This window comes from Diceros bicornis, chromosome 8, assembly GCF_020826845.1.
Source record: "Diceros bicornis minor isolate mBicDic1 chromosome 8, mDicBic1.mat.cur, whole genome shotgun sequence".
Lineage (NCBI taxonomy): Eukaryota > Metazoa > Chordata > Mammalia > Perissodactyla > Rhinocerotidae > Diceros > Diceros bicornis.
In genome coordinates this window covers 62,261,068-62,279,060 of record NC_080747.1, presented here as the reverse complement: position 1 = coordinate 62,279,060, position 17,993 = coordinate 62,261,068, and positions in this window count along the sequence as shown.

Sequence of the window (17,993 nt, the reverse complement as noted above, 5' to 3'; positions counted from 1 at the left end):
TAAAATAAAGAGTACTTGAGACCCTCCTGAGAAAAGCTTGAAAATAAGCCTCAAAAAGACCAAGATGATCCCCAACTAAATTAACTGCCTTTAAAGGAAAAAAACAAAAATCCAGACACTCAACATGATACTCACAATGTCCAGAATCCAATAAAAAGATTACCAGACGTCTGAGAAAACATGAAAATATGATCCTTAAGATCCAGAAGAAAAACCAGTCAATAGAAACAGATCCAGAAATGATGAAATTAGCAGATAAGAACTTTAAGAGAGCCACTGTGAATATGTTTAAGGATTTAAAGAAAGACTCAACATAATGAGAAACATGGAAAATTACAATAAAAGAAACAAATGTAACTTCTAGATCTAAAAATCAGAAATGCATAATTCACTAGATGGGCTTAGCAAAAGATTACACACCACAGAAGAAAAGATCAGTGAACTTGAAGATGTAGGGAAAAAATGAAAAGTCCAAACTGAAGTTCAGAAGGAAAAAGAGCTAGGAAAAGAAAAGAGGCCCAGTGACCTGTGGGACAATGTCAAGCAATCTAACACATGTAATTTGAGTCCCAAAAAGGAGGAGTGTGGAAAAGATATTTGAAGAAATAATGGATGAAATTCCAGATTTGATTTTAAAAATATATATTTACCAAGAAATGCAATAAGGTCAACAAACCCCAAACAGGATAAACTCAAAGAACCACATCAAGACATATCTTAATCAAATTGCTGAAAACCAATGATAAAGAAAATATATTAGAAGCAGCCAAAGAAATAAAGACACATTACTTTCAGGAGAACAAAGATAAGAATGTCCACTGACTTCACATCAGAAATAATGTAAGCTAGAAGACATAGAGTAACATAGAAAGAGAATGTTATCCTAGAACTCTATATGCAATAAACATAACCTTTAAAAATGCAGATGAGGGGGCCGGCCCCATGGCGTAGTGGTTAAGTTCAGTGCACTCTGCTTTGGCAGCCCAGGTTCATGGGTTCTGATCCCAGGTGAGGACCTACATCACCCATCAGCCACACTGTGGTGGCAACCCACATGCAAAAGTAGAGGAAGACTGGCACAGATGTTAGCTCGGGGCTAATCTTCCTCAAGCAAAAAAAGAGGAAGATTGACAACAGATATTAGCTCAGGGGGAATCTTCATCAGCAATAAATAAATAAATAAATAAATAAAGACAGGAAAAATGAACAAAGAAGAGATAGGACAGATAGAAACAAATAGCAAGATTGTTGATGTAAAAAACCCAACAATATCAATAATTGCATTAAATATAAATGGATTAAACACATCAATTAAAAGCACAGATTGTCAGACTGAAAGAAGACAAGGTGCATATAGGTTGTCTAAAAGAAACACATTCTAAATATAAAGACAGTTTAAAAATAAAAGAATAAAATTCAAATATACCATGCAAATATTAATCAAAATAAAGCCTTATTAAAGTGGATTTCAGGAAAAGGACTATTACCAATGACAGAGGGAATTTCATAATGATAAAAGGGTCAATTCATTATGAAGATATAACATTCCTTATGTGTATGCTTGGTAACAGAGCTTCAAAATACATGAAGTAAAAACTGACAAAATTAAAAAGAGAAATAGAAAAATCCACCATTATAGTTAGAGATTTTAATACTCATTTCTCAATAATTGTTAAAATAAGTAGGTAAACAACCAGTAAGAATATAGATTTGAAAACACTATATATCAACATGACTAACTGGTGTAGATAAAATATGCCACCCAACAGTGGCAAAGTACATGTGCTTTTCACGTACACATAGAATATTCACCAAGAGAGACCATATGCTAGGTTATAAAATAAATCTCAATAAATTTAAAATGAGAGTTTTTTGTTGATACTGTAATTAAATGAGAAAAATATAACTGTAAAATATTTGGAAATTAAACAAGACGTTTCTAGGTAACCTGTGGGTCAAAGAAGAAATTATAAGAGAAGTTATAGAATATCTCAAGCTGAATGATAATGAAAATACAAAATATCAGAATTTGTGGGATTCACTTAAAGCAGTGCTTAGAGGGAAATTTATACCATTAAATGCTTATATTAGACACAAAGAAAATTCTAAAATCAACATCTAAGAATCACACCTTAAGAAGATAGAAAAGAAGATCAAAATAAGCTCAAAGTAAGTAGAAGGTAGGAAATAATAAAGATAAGAGCAGAAACCAATGAAATTAAAAATGGGCAAAAATGGAAAAATCAAGTAGAATAAAAGTTGGTTTATTTGAAGGATCAATACAATTGATAAACCTCTAGCTGGACTGAAGAAGAAAAAAGGGGAGAGGATGCAGTATTAGAAATGAAAGAGGGGATGTCACTGTAGACTTAGAGCATTTATGACAACACATTTGACAATTTAGGTGAAATTGAGAAATTCTTTAAAGATACACATAACTGAAACATAGCAAGAAATGGAGTGTTATATTTCAGAGCCTGGATTTTGCAACCTGGCTGCTAGGGTTTGAATCTGTGCCCTTTCACTTATTAGCTGTGTGAATTTGGGCAAATCCCTTAACTTCTCTGTGCCTCAGTTTCTTCTGTAAAATCAGGATAATAGGGTTTTTGTGAAGATTAAATGAATTATTTTGTAAAGCTCTGTGCCTGGCACCATATAAGTGTTAGCTTTTATTGTTTTGTTAAATCTAACGTGATTTTTCTGAATTTAGACTTATAATTGGTTCTGATGGCCTAAATGAGAGTTGGAGATTTTGGGGGAGTGCTAGAGCTTTTTTTGGTCACTAAGATGGAATATTAATGGATATGGCTAGAAAGTTCATATATGCAGTTCAAAAGTCTATTTGTAATTTGTTTAAATTCAACATAGGAAATCAATCAACTCCAAAAAAAACAGAAACAAACAAACCCTGATGAAACTTATCCTCTTTGCCATGACCCTCCTAGCCCCTGACATTGTTCAGTTCCCCACGTAATTCTGAAAGCGAGTTAAAAGGTTAACTTTATGGTATGTGGGGAGAGTTATGTATGTTCAGCAGTCAAAGTGCAGCTACAAGTGGCTGTTGGAAACAGGAGGTCTTCCTGGGTCAGCGAGCAGATGGGAGGAAATGAAGCTTATCTTCTAGTTTCCAATCAATTAGGAACAGAGTTTTTCAGCCTAGTTCTGATACACTGGGAGTTTCTTGCCCATCCAATTTCCCTCTTTCTATGGGCCCCAGAGTCTGAGCCATGCTTGCACTCTCTCAAGTCTCCGCTGTGCAGTGGACCCGCCAGCCTGTTGCCATCTATCACGCTGAAAGGCCCGGCGCGAGGCTCAGGCTCTCTGCCAGCAAGACTGGCAGCCAGCGACACCCCCCGATGGCCAACGCTGGCTTCTCTTGGGGGCCTCTGCCTGCTGCCTGGTGAATCAGCCAGAGGTTGTCCCCTCTCAATGCCTGCTCAGAAGGCTATTGTCCTCGGTGGCTTTGTTGGGACTCAGTCCCCACCACACATCAGCTGGATGGCAGTGCCTCAGGCAGAGAGGTGAGCCAAGAAATTATCCACCACAAAGGAACATGTGAATTTGAACATCTGTTTCCTATGTAACACCCTTCAGAAAGCATAGCATTGTCTGCTTTCCAAATCAGTTCCCAGAATATAAAAAAAAGCCATCAGTGTCTGAAGAAAGGCTGGGTCTTCTCTAAGAGGGCAATAGTCCTTCTCTCTGAACCTTGGGGTCCTGAGGGATGCCAAACATTTAAAGATCATGCAGACAGGTGTCCTGGCAGAGTTTGTGAAAACTGTTCTTCATGAGAAATCTGGAGCTCTCCAAGGAAGGGACAGAAATAGGCATGCACTTGAAATCCTCAGAGAATTTGGGAAGGGATTGATTGACTCCTTAAGACAGGGTACAGCAGTTGATCTAGAGTCCAGACCTGCTGTTCTGGTGAACATCCGGTAGCCAGAGATTCCACAACCATAGTGACCAGGGCGTGGGCTCGGGTTACACAGGCCCTGGAATTTATGAGCCATGTGACCTCAGACAAGTAATGTAACTTCTTGGAATTTTCAGTGGTCAAATGGAAATCATAATGCTTCCTTTATGGGATATTGTGTGATTAATATAGTGTACTTGAATAGTGCCTGGCATTGAGTAGATGCTTAATATTATTAGCTGTGCTTCTTACTATCATTATTAGGCTCACATCATCATCAGTCAGTCCTCATGAAACACATCCTGTTTGGCACATCGGGGTTTTTTTTTTTTACGGAATATGAAAATATTCTATAATATAAAGTATTACAGAAATATTCAGAAATATTCTGTAATATTCAGAATATAAAAATGGCACATTGGATTTTTTACAGAATATAGAATATGCAATTTCTGCCTTTGGAGAATTTATATCCTAGTAGATTTAAGATGATCTAACTCAAAGGGTAATATTCACTAGTTTATAAGGGAGGGAAGCAGATTAGGAAGGGAAAGCTTTATGAAGGAAGTTGGAGATTAGGGCCTCAGTAACTACAATGATGAGTCTACTACTTTCCAGTTCCATCCATTCATTCACTTAAATCACTTATTCATTTATTTGCTCGCCAAATTTATTAACCAATACTTGCTAAGGGCCTTCCTATGTACCAGCCATTAACTTTCAATATGAAAGGCCTGAGATATTGTGGTTGTGGTATGGAGTTGGAATTACAGCCTGCTGGCGAGATCTAAAATAAGATACCTGGTCAAGCAAACTTTTATGTTCTTGTTGGCAGATAATGGTAGCCCCCAAAGAAGTTTTGAGCAAGGTAAGGATTGGCTTCTTCCCCACACCTCACTACCAGGTTATAATGAAAGCAAGTTTCAGACCAAAGCCAGCCACACATACAGACGTTAGGTAAATATTCATTAGCCAGAAGGCATAGCACAGTTCATACAACTGTTCTGGGAGCTTAAGTCCTAGATCTCAGCCCTTTTAGGTGCTTCCACCATACTCCACATGAAAGGTTCGTTTGAGGTAGGCTTCTATGACTTCTAGTGGGCGTCAGACAATCAGAAATCCTCATAAATCAGTGGCTCGTCTTGGACCTGGTTTGCGATCAAGACTCAGGCACCGTTACTAAAGATTCAGGCTAAGGCCTTGCTGGATTTTTACACCTTGTTCACATAAGGATAAGGATTTCCTCTACAGTATTCTCTAGCCACTCGACCAACCTTGAATTCCTTTCATTTCACTGCTGAAAGCCCATTTCTAACATCAGTCATATGCATTAAAATGTCACTAGTTTCCCAATAAAAACCCATCTCTGATATTGAGCATACTTATTGGAAACCTATTGGTTGTTGGTTGAGGTGTGATAATGCAAAGACTGGCTCTGCAGCAGGACATTTTCTGATGTAATGCTGGCTGACTGCCCCTTCACTGCGCTTTCTTGAGTAGTCCCAGGGTTTTGGCTTAACCTAAGAAATACACATGAAATATCGCATTGTAAATGCTGAAATGCTTTAAAATAAATTACAGACACTAGAACACCTGTGTACAAAGAGCACTCACAGGATGAACTCATCATCTGGGATCTGACCATCGGTTTCCTGGGCCAGACATTTGATTTTGTCCTCGCATCACAAGAGGAAATTAACCAAGCTTATGGATTCTGGTGCATAAAACCAGAAAGTCAAATTGTTTGTTTACCATGAGCTCTCAGACTGTTGTGCAGCTTTGATACTGATGGGATAAACATATTTTCTCCCTGGACACCATTTTAAGGGGAAGTTATCATCATCACAAGTTGCTTGTTGAACATTGAAATGTGAACAAGAGGCTGTGGTTGGCTAATCCACAGCAGGTATAGACCTGCCAGAAGTACGCGAATCCATAAGCCAGGGCACTTTTTCTCCTTATCTTAGTTTAAATGGGCATTGCTAGGGGCCATCCCAGTGGCTTAGCTGTTAGGTGCGCGCGCTCGGCTACTGGCGGCCCGGGTTCGGATCCCGGGCACGCACCGATGCACCGCTTCTCCGGCCATGCCGAGGCCGCGTCCCACATACAGCAACCAGAAGGATGTGCAACTATGACACACAACTATCTACTGGGGCTTTGGGGAAGAAAAAAAAAGGAGGAGGATTGGCAATAGATGTTAGCTCAGAGCCAGTCTTCCTCAGCAAAAAGAAGAGGATTAGCACGGATGTTAGCTCAGGGCTGATCTTCCTCACACACACACAAAAAAATTCATTGCTGATTTCTGACTTTTTGGGCTCCATGCTCCAGGCTGCCCACCTTTCTTCTGTTCAAATAGCCCACAATTCAGGCCACTATATAATTCAGTGTGTTTCTACTTACTAAATTACCATGATATTTTAGTTCCCATTTCCTAGAAATATCCTTTATTTTCCTTTATTGAAGTTGGGAGTATAGTCAAATTCTTCCATTTTGACAGGAAGATGGCTAATCACATTCGCTTTGTGTGTGTAGATTATACTGATTGGAATTTCAGAGGGTGCATTAAGCAGTGTTCTTTTAATTATAAAGGGTGGAAAACCCAACTCAGAATTTGTTGGTTTATGTAACTTTGAAGTTTCTGGCACAGCTGGATCCAAGGGTTCAACAATGTTATCGACCCAGTCCTTTGGATCTGGCTCTTGCCAGATGGTGGCCCCTAACAGCTGCAGGCACACACTCTCCTAGTTTCAAGTCCAGTTGAAAAAGAGCTTCTCTTTTTCTCAATAGCTCAATAAAAACTCCTACAATTAAATCTCATTGGTCTGGCTTGGGTTATGTGCCCATCACTGAACCAGTCATGGTGTCCAGGGCAATAGGATTCATGGATTGTCTAGACCTTGGTTACATGACCACTCCTTAGTTCTGGTTTTTGAGCATGAATTGAGAGTGAGTGTAAACATGCGATTTCTGCACTGATCCCAGACCCGACAGAATCAGAATCTGCAAGGGAGTAGGTCCTTGTACTTTGCATCTGGGGCCGAGCCCAAGTGGATTTCGGGACATCCTTCAAGCCCACATTCAGCCTGCCTACCATTTTGACAGGAAAGCCCACTTCCAGTCACGTTACTTAAAAAACCCCATAGCCCTTCCAGACTAAGATTCCTCTGCCCCACCCTGCCTTACTTTTATGGCTTCGGCTGGAACCAGAGCCCAGGTGTCACAGCCTTTGGGCTGAGAAGAGCAGAGCTGAGGTGGATCCAGGAAGGGGGCAGGGTATAGGCCTCTTCACTTTAAGGAAGAAAGCAAGAGCCTTATCAGATCCACAGGATTGGCTAAGTGTTTCTTCCTGTTACTGCTCTATACGGGTGCATGGGCACAGGTCAAGAAGAGAGGCTTTTCAGATTTTGTTTGGAAAAACCCAGAACTGCGTGACGTCAGCCAGCACTTAATCTCCAAGGGCAGCAAGGACTCCCGGGCACAAACTGCAGTGCAGCGGCCTCCAGCCCTTTGCAGGAGTGGGCGGGTGTACACTCAGGTAAATAAATACTTCCACTGAGCACACATTGCCAATCGGTGACATTTTTTGCCTGCCACTGTGCTCTGCACTGAGTAGCCTGAACACTAATGTTCTAAATTAAAGGCTGTTTCCGCTGAGGAAGAAGGCCTGAGCACACTCGTGGCTCTCTATGCAACTTTTCTGAGTTCAGGGTCCTCCGTACATCTTGAGAACTGTATCAGCATTTTTGGGAAGCATAAGAGTGGACTGTGCTGTTTATATTATTTAAATTGAGCAATCAGCTCACTTAAAATTTACAAAAGCTCTACCGGAAACGGAAGAGAGAAGCTAAAGGACAGACAGACCCCGGTGGGCCTTGTCATTTTCTTCTCAGCTTATTCGTGCAGATGCCTGAAGGTGGGCACACCACGTTGGGGGTCCCGGCTGCTGTGCGTTCTGTAGTCCTGCCACCTCTCCACACTCCTCCATCTCCCTCTGGGGAGCAGGACTGAATTAGCAGAGCTGCCTGGAGGCCCCTTCCCAAGAACAGGGTCAGGAAGAGGGCACCAGGGCTGCTCCTCCCTGCAGGGCTCAGGGGAACAGCCGGTGAGTGTGTCTTTCAGACCCTGGTCTGTGCCTCCTTTGTACTTTGGTGTCCTCCAGGGCCCCAGGCTCCTGCCACTTAGCTCAGGGCAGACCAATTCAGGCCTGGCTCACAAACGGCAGTATTTGAGCTCAGGAGCTCCTGCTTCAATCAGTTGTCTCCTCAGCCTGGGATGCCATCTGTTTTCCTTCCCTTAACTCTGTACACATCCTTCTCCCTATTCCTTTTGTATTCAGTTTTCAGTCCCTTGGAGGAGAAGTGCGGTTCTAATTCCTCCTGGCTGCCTCCTAGCAGGGTGATTACTTCTTGCTTCCAGCTTCCTGGCTCTGCTGACGTGACCTTTGGAATTTCGTGACTCCCTGCCAGAAACCCCGGTTCTTCCCAGCATCTGTCTAAACACCGCGCTTCCGGGGGCGATGACCTTTGCCTTTTTAACCTTTATGTCATCAGGCTCCAAGTTCCAAAGGGGATTTTACTGCCTATCAGGTCGGTAACAGTGCCCTGTGGCTGGAAGAAAAGGCTTACTAATGCATTCTCTTTGTGTATGGAGTTTCCAACGTTTTAATTACAAGTGGGCACTTGGAGAAGATTTCAGGGCTTCTCTTTACACGTTGAAAAAGCCACAGCCTGTAGCCTGGTCTTCAATGCCCTCCTCCATGCGGACCAGCCTGCCTTCCAGCCTTTCCTCTAACCACAGCTGCTTTCCTCCAGTTTCTGCTTGCACTTTGTCCAGTACCCTGGCCTCCTGGACTTTGCTTGAGCTGTTACCTCTGTCTGGCTCACCTTCCCCCACCCATTTTCTATTTCTGCATGGCACAGTTCCTACCCATATTCTAAGTGTCGATGTGCACTCCAGAGAGCTTTCCACATCCCCCCATCTGACTTAATCTCTCCCCCAGCCCCTGCACTCCCATCATGCTATTATATTTTCTCAGTTCTAAGAGGCACATTTTTTTGATAACAGTTATGCTGAGATATAATTCACATACCGTACAATTCACCCATTTAAAGTGTACAATTCAAAGGCTTTTAGCATAGTCACAGTCGTACAACCATCCCCACAATCAATTCTAGAATATTTTCAACATGCCTCCCGCCAAAATCTCGTACTTTTTAGCCATCAGCCACCAATCCGCCCCCACCCCCAATCTTCTCCAGCCCTGTCCCACCACTAATCTACTTTCCATCTCTCAAGATTTGCCTATTCAGGACATTTCATACAAATGGAATCATACTGTACGTGGTCTTTCGTGACTGGCTTCTTTTACTTAGCATGTTTTCAAGGTTCATCCATGTTGTTACATGTATCAGTAGTACTTCATTCAAGAGGCATATTTTAAAACATTTTAGTATCTCTGAAATAAGGACCCATCTTCAAATCAATGATGTGCATAGTTTAATTACCAGCAATTTTTCTTTTTTAGTAATACTTAAAATAATGATTTCATCTTCCATGGTGTCAAATTCAATGAAATGATATATTTATGTCTATTCTATACGTCTTATCGCAATCAGCTTTGCAGCCAACTCATTTGTTTATGTGTCTATCTTGTCTCGTAAACTGTAGGCGCCAGAGGGAGAGCCGCTATGTCTTAATTATCTGTATCCCTTAAGAGACCTAGCACAGTACTCGGTTTTTAGGAGATGCTCCGTAAATAAGACACAGCAGCTTCTTACTGTTATTTTTGGGATGTATTCTCCAAAAATAACACGACAGAGCAGGAGAAAGGTGCAAAACCTTCATGCACAGTTGAAAAGTATGAAGTGTTCTTATGATTGTTAAGTTTTTGGTGACTGATATAGTTAATTAACTAAACATTTGAGCACATACTGTGTGCCAGGTCCTGTGTTCTAAGCAGAGAGTGTTACAAAGACGGTGAAAAGATTGTCTCTCTCCCAAGGAAGTCATATTTTGAAAAGACATTTATGTAAGTGGTAATGTAACAAGGAGAATGGATAAGTGTGATGGAGGGGCCACCAAGGCTGTGAGACAGAGATGGGGAGGAGGTTATTTAGAGGGTGGCGCCTGTGCCTAACACATAGGCATTAAGAACACAGGCTATATTGAGGCTGGCCCGGTGGCATAGCAGTTAAGTTCGCACGCTCCACTTCAGTGGCGGCCTGGGGTTCACCAGTTCGGATCCCAGGCGTGGACAGACGCACTGCTTGTCAAGCCATGCTGTGGTGGCATCCCACATAAAGTAGAGGAAGATGGGCATGGATGTTAGCCCAGGGCCAATCTTCCTCAAAAAAAACAAAAGAAAGAAAAAAGAACACAGGCTATACAGTCTGACAGTCCTGGGTTCTGCTACATCTCTGTGAACTCAGGCGTGATATTGAACTCCCCATGTCTCAGTTTCTTTATCTGTAAGATGGGCATAATAAAAGTATGTATCTCTTACAGTTGTTATTACAATCAAATGAGACAATGAGTGTGAAATATCTGGCATATTAGCAAGTGCTCAAATAAATGATAGTTATTCTTATGAATTTTAGATAATTAAACTTTTGGAGATTTTAGAAATTATTTAATCAGTATTCCCCGCACATACACCTAATTTTATGCCTTAGGATCTGAAGCGCTAAGGAGCTTACCCTCTAGCTGGAGAGACAGAGGCAGGCTTCCCAGAAGGGAGACTTTTGAGGGATGAGAGATGTTAAAATGGCTGAGAATTTTCATCAAGTAAGATGGGCACTTTGGAGGTGAGTTTGAGGAGGCCTGTTCCTTTAGCCTAGCCCGTTGGCCTTCCTTTTTGCCCCACCATGGGCAGCCACTTTGTTTATTTCAATGGAGCCTTCATATTCATATATGTAAAATATGCCCTGTATTTGAACAGCTTTTAGCAGGAAAGTCTCAGCCCAGTCTGGATTATAAACTCTACTTCCTTCCTGAGTATTATTTTTCTCTTCTCAACAAAACTGTACATTCCTGGGACTGTCAGGGGCTGAGGTTTCTGCATTTTTATTCCTCAAGTGTGTAGCATGATGGACAAATGAGTCCTACTTAAGTGTTGTTGTTTTAACTTTGAAATATTAACAAGTGTTGTTGAATGAAAGAATGAAAGACTATATTTTAAATGAATAGTGAATAAATGAACAAACACGGTTAGTGTTGGCTATAACAATTGGTTCCTCAAACAAACCACATTTATTTTTTAAGGATAAAATCAGGTATAGATTAAAGCTAAAAGAATTGTACTCATTTATTAACATTTTTTCAGTTTTATGACTAGCATCTTATTCACCACTGTTCAATCAACAGAGCTAGAATGATTGGGTTTATATAGTTGGCTTCTCTGCTAATAGGCACAGCACTAGGAAATCAATGTTTTATTTTTCTGCTAAGAAGACAGACTAATAAAGTTGTTGCTCCCATGGCTACCAACCTTTGTCTAAAAGAAGATGCTGAGAGATACACAAGGCTAAGAAGCATTTTTTGGAACCTGAGTCTATGTTCTTCTCTCTCTCTGGGTGGTAGAGCCATGGGTGGGACTCCAGTTTCAGGACATTGGTCTCTCAAACCTGGTCGGAGTATGAGAAGGCCCAAGTGTGCACATACCACGAATGGGGTTCTGTTAAATAGAGGGCATGAGTGTTGGCTCAGTTAACAGAAAATGTGACAGAAAATCTAAACTAATAGTGGCTAAAGCAAGATATAACTGATATCTCTCCTACATAAAAGAGTTCCAGATGAAGATGCTCCAGGGCAAGAATAGCTCTGTGGTGTCGGCTCCTTTCAGCTTTCTACTCCACCATTCCTAGGGTATGGTCCTCCAGTTTCCACGATAGCAGCTGGAACCCCAGCCACGTATCTGGGGGGAACCAAGAAAGAGGCAAAAAGCTCACACCACTTCCTTTTAAGAAGGTTTCTGGAAGTTGACCAACTTTTTAACTAATACCAGAACGCATTGACCAGAACATAATCATAGCAACACCAGGCTCCAAGAGACTGGGAAATGTAGTCTTTATTCTAGGTGATCATGTGTGCAGAGAAAAACCACAGTTCAATCACCAAGAAGGAAGGGAAGAATGAATATAGGGGTAGCAAGCAGCCATCTCTGCCACAAGTGTACAGTCCCCATTCCTGCCTCTGAGTGTTAGGGTAGGTGTGAATGATGGGCAGGGGTGAGGGGCATCTATGTCCCTCAGGGAAGCTCTGTTGGGTAATAGGCCTGGGTAAAGTGCTGTCCTGAGAGTTAGCAGCTCCTCTTCCCCCGATAAGAATGGTCCACAAGGCTTTGCCCCCTCCTCCTGCAAGCCCCCACACTCACCCTAGGATCTCTTCTGAATCCAACTGGAATGTTTTATCCCTCTACTTCACCACTCGACCATTATCCTTTGAGATTAGATTTGAAACTAGTCTCAGCTTGGTAGATATGTAATTTTGGACAAATTTTTGAACATCTCTGCACCTCATTTTCCATACCTCTGAAATGTTAATAATCTCTAATAGTAATATGCAATAATAATAATAATCAGGCCCCACACAATCTAGGTACCTAAAAAAATGTTAACTTACTTTCCCAACCAATGGGCTGTGTGAAAGTGGACTCCCCGCCCCCGCCGGTGAAATGGGCACTTTGTTGCGATATTCCAAACTTAACCCATACTCTAATCTTGATCCAATTCTGATTTTGTTAATGATGCTAGAATTTATTGAGCGCATACTATGTGCCAGGCACTATTCTAAGGGTTTTGTGTGTGTTAACTCATTCAAACCTCACAACCACCCTATGAGCTAAGTGCCATTACTATCCCTATTTTACAGAGAAAGCTTAAGTAATGTACTACAGCGTTGAAAACTAGGATGTGGCAGAGCTAGGCTGTGGGCCAGGTGGTCTGGCTCCAGAGCCTGTGAGCTTAACCACGAGTGAGAAAGCCTCCCTGGGGGCGTTCCACCTGCCCTCTCATCCATTTAAGATCTTAATCAAAGCTTTGTAAATTCAGCTGGGATCAGACCTTTTGAAGGCCCCAAACCCCTCCCACCCTCCCCATCATTTATCTTCGTAACTTTCAGACTCTTACAAAATCCTTTTTACTGGAGTTAATGATCAGTTATTCAACAAATATTTGTGTCAAGACCCAGTCTTTGTCTCTTAAGACTTAAGAGTTCGCAGTCTCGTTGGGGAGATAAGAAGTTAAAAGACAATTACAGGGCCGGCCCTGTGGCTTAGCGGTTAAGTTTGCGTGCTCCACTACTGGCGGCCCGGGTTCGGATCCCAGGTGCACACCGACACACCGCTTCTCCGGCCGTGCTGAGGCCGCGTCCCACATACAGCAACTAGAAGGATGTGCAGCTATGACATACAACTATCTACTGGGGCTTTGGGGAAAAAAAAAGGAGGAGGATTGGCAATAGATTTTAGCTGAGAGCCGGTCTTCCTCAGCAAAAAGAGGATTAGCATGGATGTTAACTCAGGGCTGATCTTCCTCACAAAAAAAAAAAAAAAGACAATTACACCATATAATTCAGCAATTGTACTTCTGAGTATAGACCCAAAAGAATTGAAAGCACAAACTTGAACAGATATTTGTACACCAATGTTCATAGCAGCGTTATTCACAATAGCCAAAGGGTAGAAGCAACCCAAATGTCCATCAACAGATGAATGGATAAACAAAATGTGGGACATACATACAACGGAATATTATTCAACCTTAAAAAGGAATGAAATTCTGATACATGCTACAACATGGATGAATCTTGAAGGAATTATTCTAAGTGAAATAAGCCAGACACAAAAGGACGAATATTGTGTGATTCCACTTATATGAGATACCTACAGCAAACTCATAGAGACAGTATACAATGGTGGTTGCCAGGGGCTGGGGGAAGAGAGAAGGGAGAGTTGGTGTCTAATGGGCACAGAGTTTCAGTGTGGGAAAAAAGGACTGGAGATGGATGGTGATGATAGTTGCACAGGTATGTGAATGGATTCAAGTCACAGAACTGTACACTTAAAAATGGCTATAATTGCTAAGAGGCTGCAGGGTAGAGGCACACGACCTGGGCAATTTTGCCTGCTCATTTATTTGGTCACTCATATGACCTCTGCCTATCTCCTCACTCCTTTTCCTTGGCCAGTCTGGAAGCATTCCCTTCTCTTGGCCCTCAGCGCTGCTCTGTGGGAGCCAGAAGGGAGTGTTAGAGGAGCCGGAGCAGCCTGGTAGAGTAGCTTGTCGCTGCCAGGGGCTGGAGGAATCCTGCCGGTGCTGTCCAGGTTGCTGAGGTCTGGACTGGGGCAAAGTGCAGGCAGTCTAGGGTGCAGCAGCTGAGGTCTGAAGCCTTCGTGTCTATCACTTAGCAATCCAGGCGAATGAAGATGGGGGCCTGAACCAGACATGGGCAGGAGGAGATAGAGAGAAGCGTAGGGATTGGAGAAAGGTTGAGAGAGCTTAGTGACCTATGGGAAGAGCAGCAGGAGGAAAAGGAGCACCCAAGGAGGACACCCAGGTTTCTGGTTTGGGTGACTGGGTGGACGGGAGGCTGCTCCTGAGATGTGGGATGCAGGAGGAAGAATGTGTTTGTTGGGGGAAATGATGAGTTCTATTTTCTATTTTTGGACATGCTGAGTTTAAGGTGCTTACAACGTATCCAAGGAGCCAGTTACCCTGAAGGAAATATCAGTTTTGATTTTATACAAAGAAGTCTCAGAAGGATCCACTAGGAGAGTAGATTGAGATTTTGAAAAAAAGAAAAAAGATGGTGCTCAGAAACCTTCCAAAGAGAATATAGCACCAGATGTGCAGCTTGCATAATTCTGGCATCTTCCTGTGCAAGTCTGATTTCTGATTTATGTTTATTTGCAGCAAGTAACCCACACTCAGTTCACTTCTCTTGGTTCTTATTAGCAAAATCACTGATTGGGATCCAGAACCAGTCATGTGGTCTTCCTGGTTGAAACCCAAGCCATCATTTCCAGTGCTTGAAAGGAAGGAATAAGCCCCTTTAGTTTTCAGGATTGTAAAATGCAACCCCCTAATTTTATGTTGTTGGGAATGGTTTCTTTGTATCTAAGCTCAACTTGCCTTCAAAAGGATTTTCATGGGGGAGATATTTCCATTATTTAATTTGCTTAGTTTTTAGATGGATTACTTATGTGTACCTCCCATTTTACATCTATTAGCACTATGGCTACAACCTTTAGACATTACTTCTGGGGACACTGAATTGGCCTTAGCCTTTCCAGCTTGTCCCCTCCTTCTCACGGCCCTCCGAGGCTTGAGGATACAACCACAGAAATCATCAAGCTCAAACCCAAGGCCTTCTTCCATCTGCTAAACTTGAGACAGTCTCTCTTCACACGTCAGCCCAGTTTTCCTTCCTCTTTTGAGATCCAGTGCAAAGAGCACTGAAGAAAGACTTAGGACACTTGGGTTTTGGGCATTGTCCCATTGCTTATCAGTTTGTGTGACCACAAAAACCCAGAAACAATCTTGTTTTTGTGTACTATGTTGCAATATACAAGTAATTTTCATTCATTATCTTATCATCACCTCCTGGGCCTCAATTTCTTAATCTGTGGGGATCAACATATCTACTGACCTTTTGTACTACACACACTTGTAAAGACCATGACTGATAAGAGATATGAGAGCCCCTGGGAAACTACCAAAACTGAGTTTTAAAAATATATACAGTATTTGGGGCCAGCTCGGTGGTGTAGTGGTTAAGTTTGCGCACTCCGCTTCGGCACCCCGGGGTTCGCAGGTTTGGATCCCGGGCATGGACCTACGTACCGCTCATCAAGCCACGTTGTGGCGGCATCTCGTATACAAAATGGAGGAGGATGGGCACGGACATTAGCTCAGGGCCAATCTTCCTCAGCAAAAAAAATATATATATATACGTGTGTGTGTGTGTGTGTGTGTGTGTGTATATATATATATATATATAGTATTCACCTTATAGCTTGTATTTCTGAAGCTCCTCAACAGCTACTCTCCTGTTTTTCCTTTTTTCCAAAGTACCTGCTAGCTCCTATTCCAATGCTTTTTTTACATGAATAATATTAATTATAATAAAACTACCATTTATCAGGAGCCACCCTGGGGTCTAGTGGTTAAGTTTGATGTGCTCTGCTTCAGCAGCCAGGGTTCAGTTCCCAGGTGCAGACCTACGCCACTTGTCGGTGGCCATGCTGTGGTGGTGACCCACATACAAAATAGAGGGAAATTGGCACAGACGTTAGCTCAAGGAAAATCTTCCTCAACCAAAAAGAGGAAGATTGGCAATAGGTATCAGCTCAGGGTGAATCTTCCTCACCAAACAACAATAACAACAACAACAACAAAACAAAAAAACCTACCATTTGGGCTGGCCCCATGGCTTGGTGGTTAGGTGCTCGCGCTCCGCTGCTGGCGGCCCGGGTTCGGATCCCGGGTGCGCACCCACGCGCCACTTCTCCGGCCATGCTGGGGCTGCGTCCCACATACAGCAACTGGAAGGATGTGCAGCTGTGACATGCAGCTGTCTGCTGGGGCTTTGGGGGAAAAAAATAAATAAATAAAATCTTTAAAAAAAAAAAAACCTACCGTTTATCAAACACTTACTAGAGTAAATAACAATTGCATTAAGAATCCCATTTAGTTCTCAGCCTTGAAAGCAGGTACAAATATGCCCATTTTACAGGTAAGGAAACAGAGGCTCAGATAGGTTAAAATAGCCAACTCTAATTCATGGGGTGACTAAGTGGCAGAGACAGGATTGTAAACCAGATTTGCTGTGAATCTGGACCCTCTGCCCTTAACCACTACAATTTACTGACTCACTAGCTCCCCATTTTTCAATGCAACCTCTTTCTTCTCTCCTCCTCCCCTCCCTCCTCTCTCCCTTTCCTAAAAGTATCTTTCCCCCCCGGGCCTTGAAAATGTCTCTTTTGGAAACCACAAGTAAATAAAAGCAATCTGGTTGGATGTTCTCCACGGGCTTGGGGAGTCACGAGTGTGGATGGGGAGGTGTGGGATGGAGGGAGGTGAGGGGTTCACCAGGTAAAGGAAAACACATTTGACTGTCTGCTGCACCCCACCATCCTGCCCCAGACGAGAGTCGGCAGACCCATGGAACAGGTCTCCAGAAGAGGAGAGGCTCCCTACTGCTTTTCAGCTTCCCAGTCCGTGGACTCCTCCCTTTTGACAGTGATGTTTTCTACCCGCAATCTTGTGTGGCTTGGGGGTTGGCCAGAGGAGGGAGGCAGAGGGGGCCCAACCGGAAAGCGGGTGGGGGAGAGGAGGACGATTAAGAAAAGGAAAGCAGCTGGAACTCATCTCCTGGGGTCTGGCCCAGAAGGAGGCCAGGCCCTGGGAAATCTGCTCGTCTCCTGTGCCGTCCCCTCCTCCCAGCCTCCTTTTCAGTCTGTGTGACCCAAGGACTTAGGCCACGTGTGGCAGCTCCCAATAGCAGGGGCTGCAGCCGTCCCAGCAGACATGGAGACCCCCACAGGGAGGGAAGATGCACTTCCAAGCTGCGAGGAGCCAGTTGCCAAAATTTAGAGCTGTCCTTCCAAGTGTCGACGTGCAAGTCAGGGAAAAAATCTCTGGGTGTGCATGACTCCAGCCAGCTGAGCAGTGTGGCCAGCAAGTATGTGGATACCTAGAGATAGAAGGACAAGAAAAGTACTGGACTTGGTCAAAGGAGAACTTTAAACTTCAGTATTTCTGCAAGACCAGTCTCCAGAGGAGCTCAGCAGAGGTTAGGAGCTCATGTGTAGAGAAAGGAACCAGGAAACGAATTTGATTGAATGAATGTGAGGGAGACTGAGAGAATCCTCTATAGAGGGTCTTCAAGTCATTCCAGACTTGTTTTAAATTTAAAGAAAATTAGATCATTCTGGAATCATCCTTTGGCTGTGCATGAGATCAGGAGAAACTATTTTAGAAAATAGAACATATCATTTCACTCCTCTGCTTAAAACTACTGGGAACTTCCGTTAGAATAAAAATAATTTCCAAACTTCCTGCTGCAGCCTGCAGACTTCATG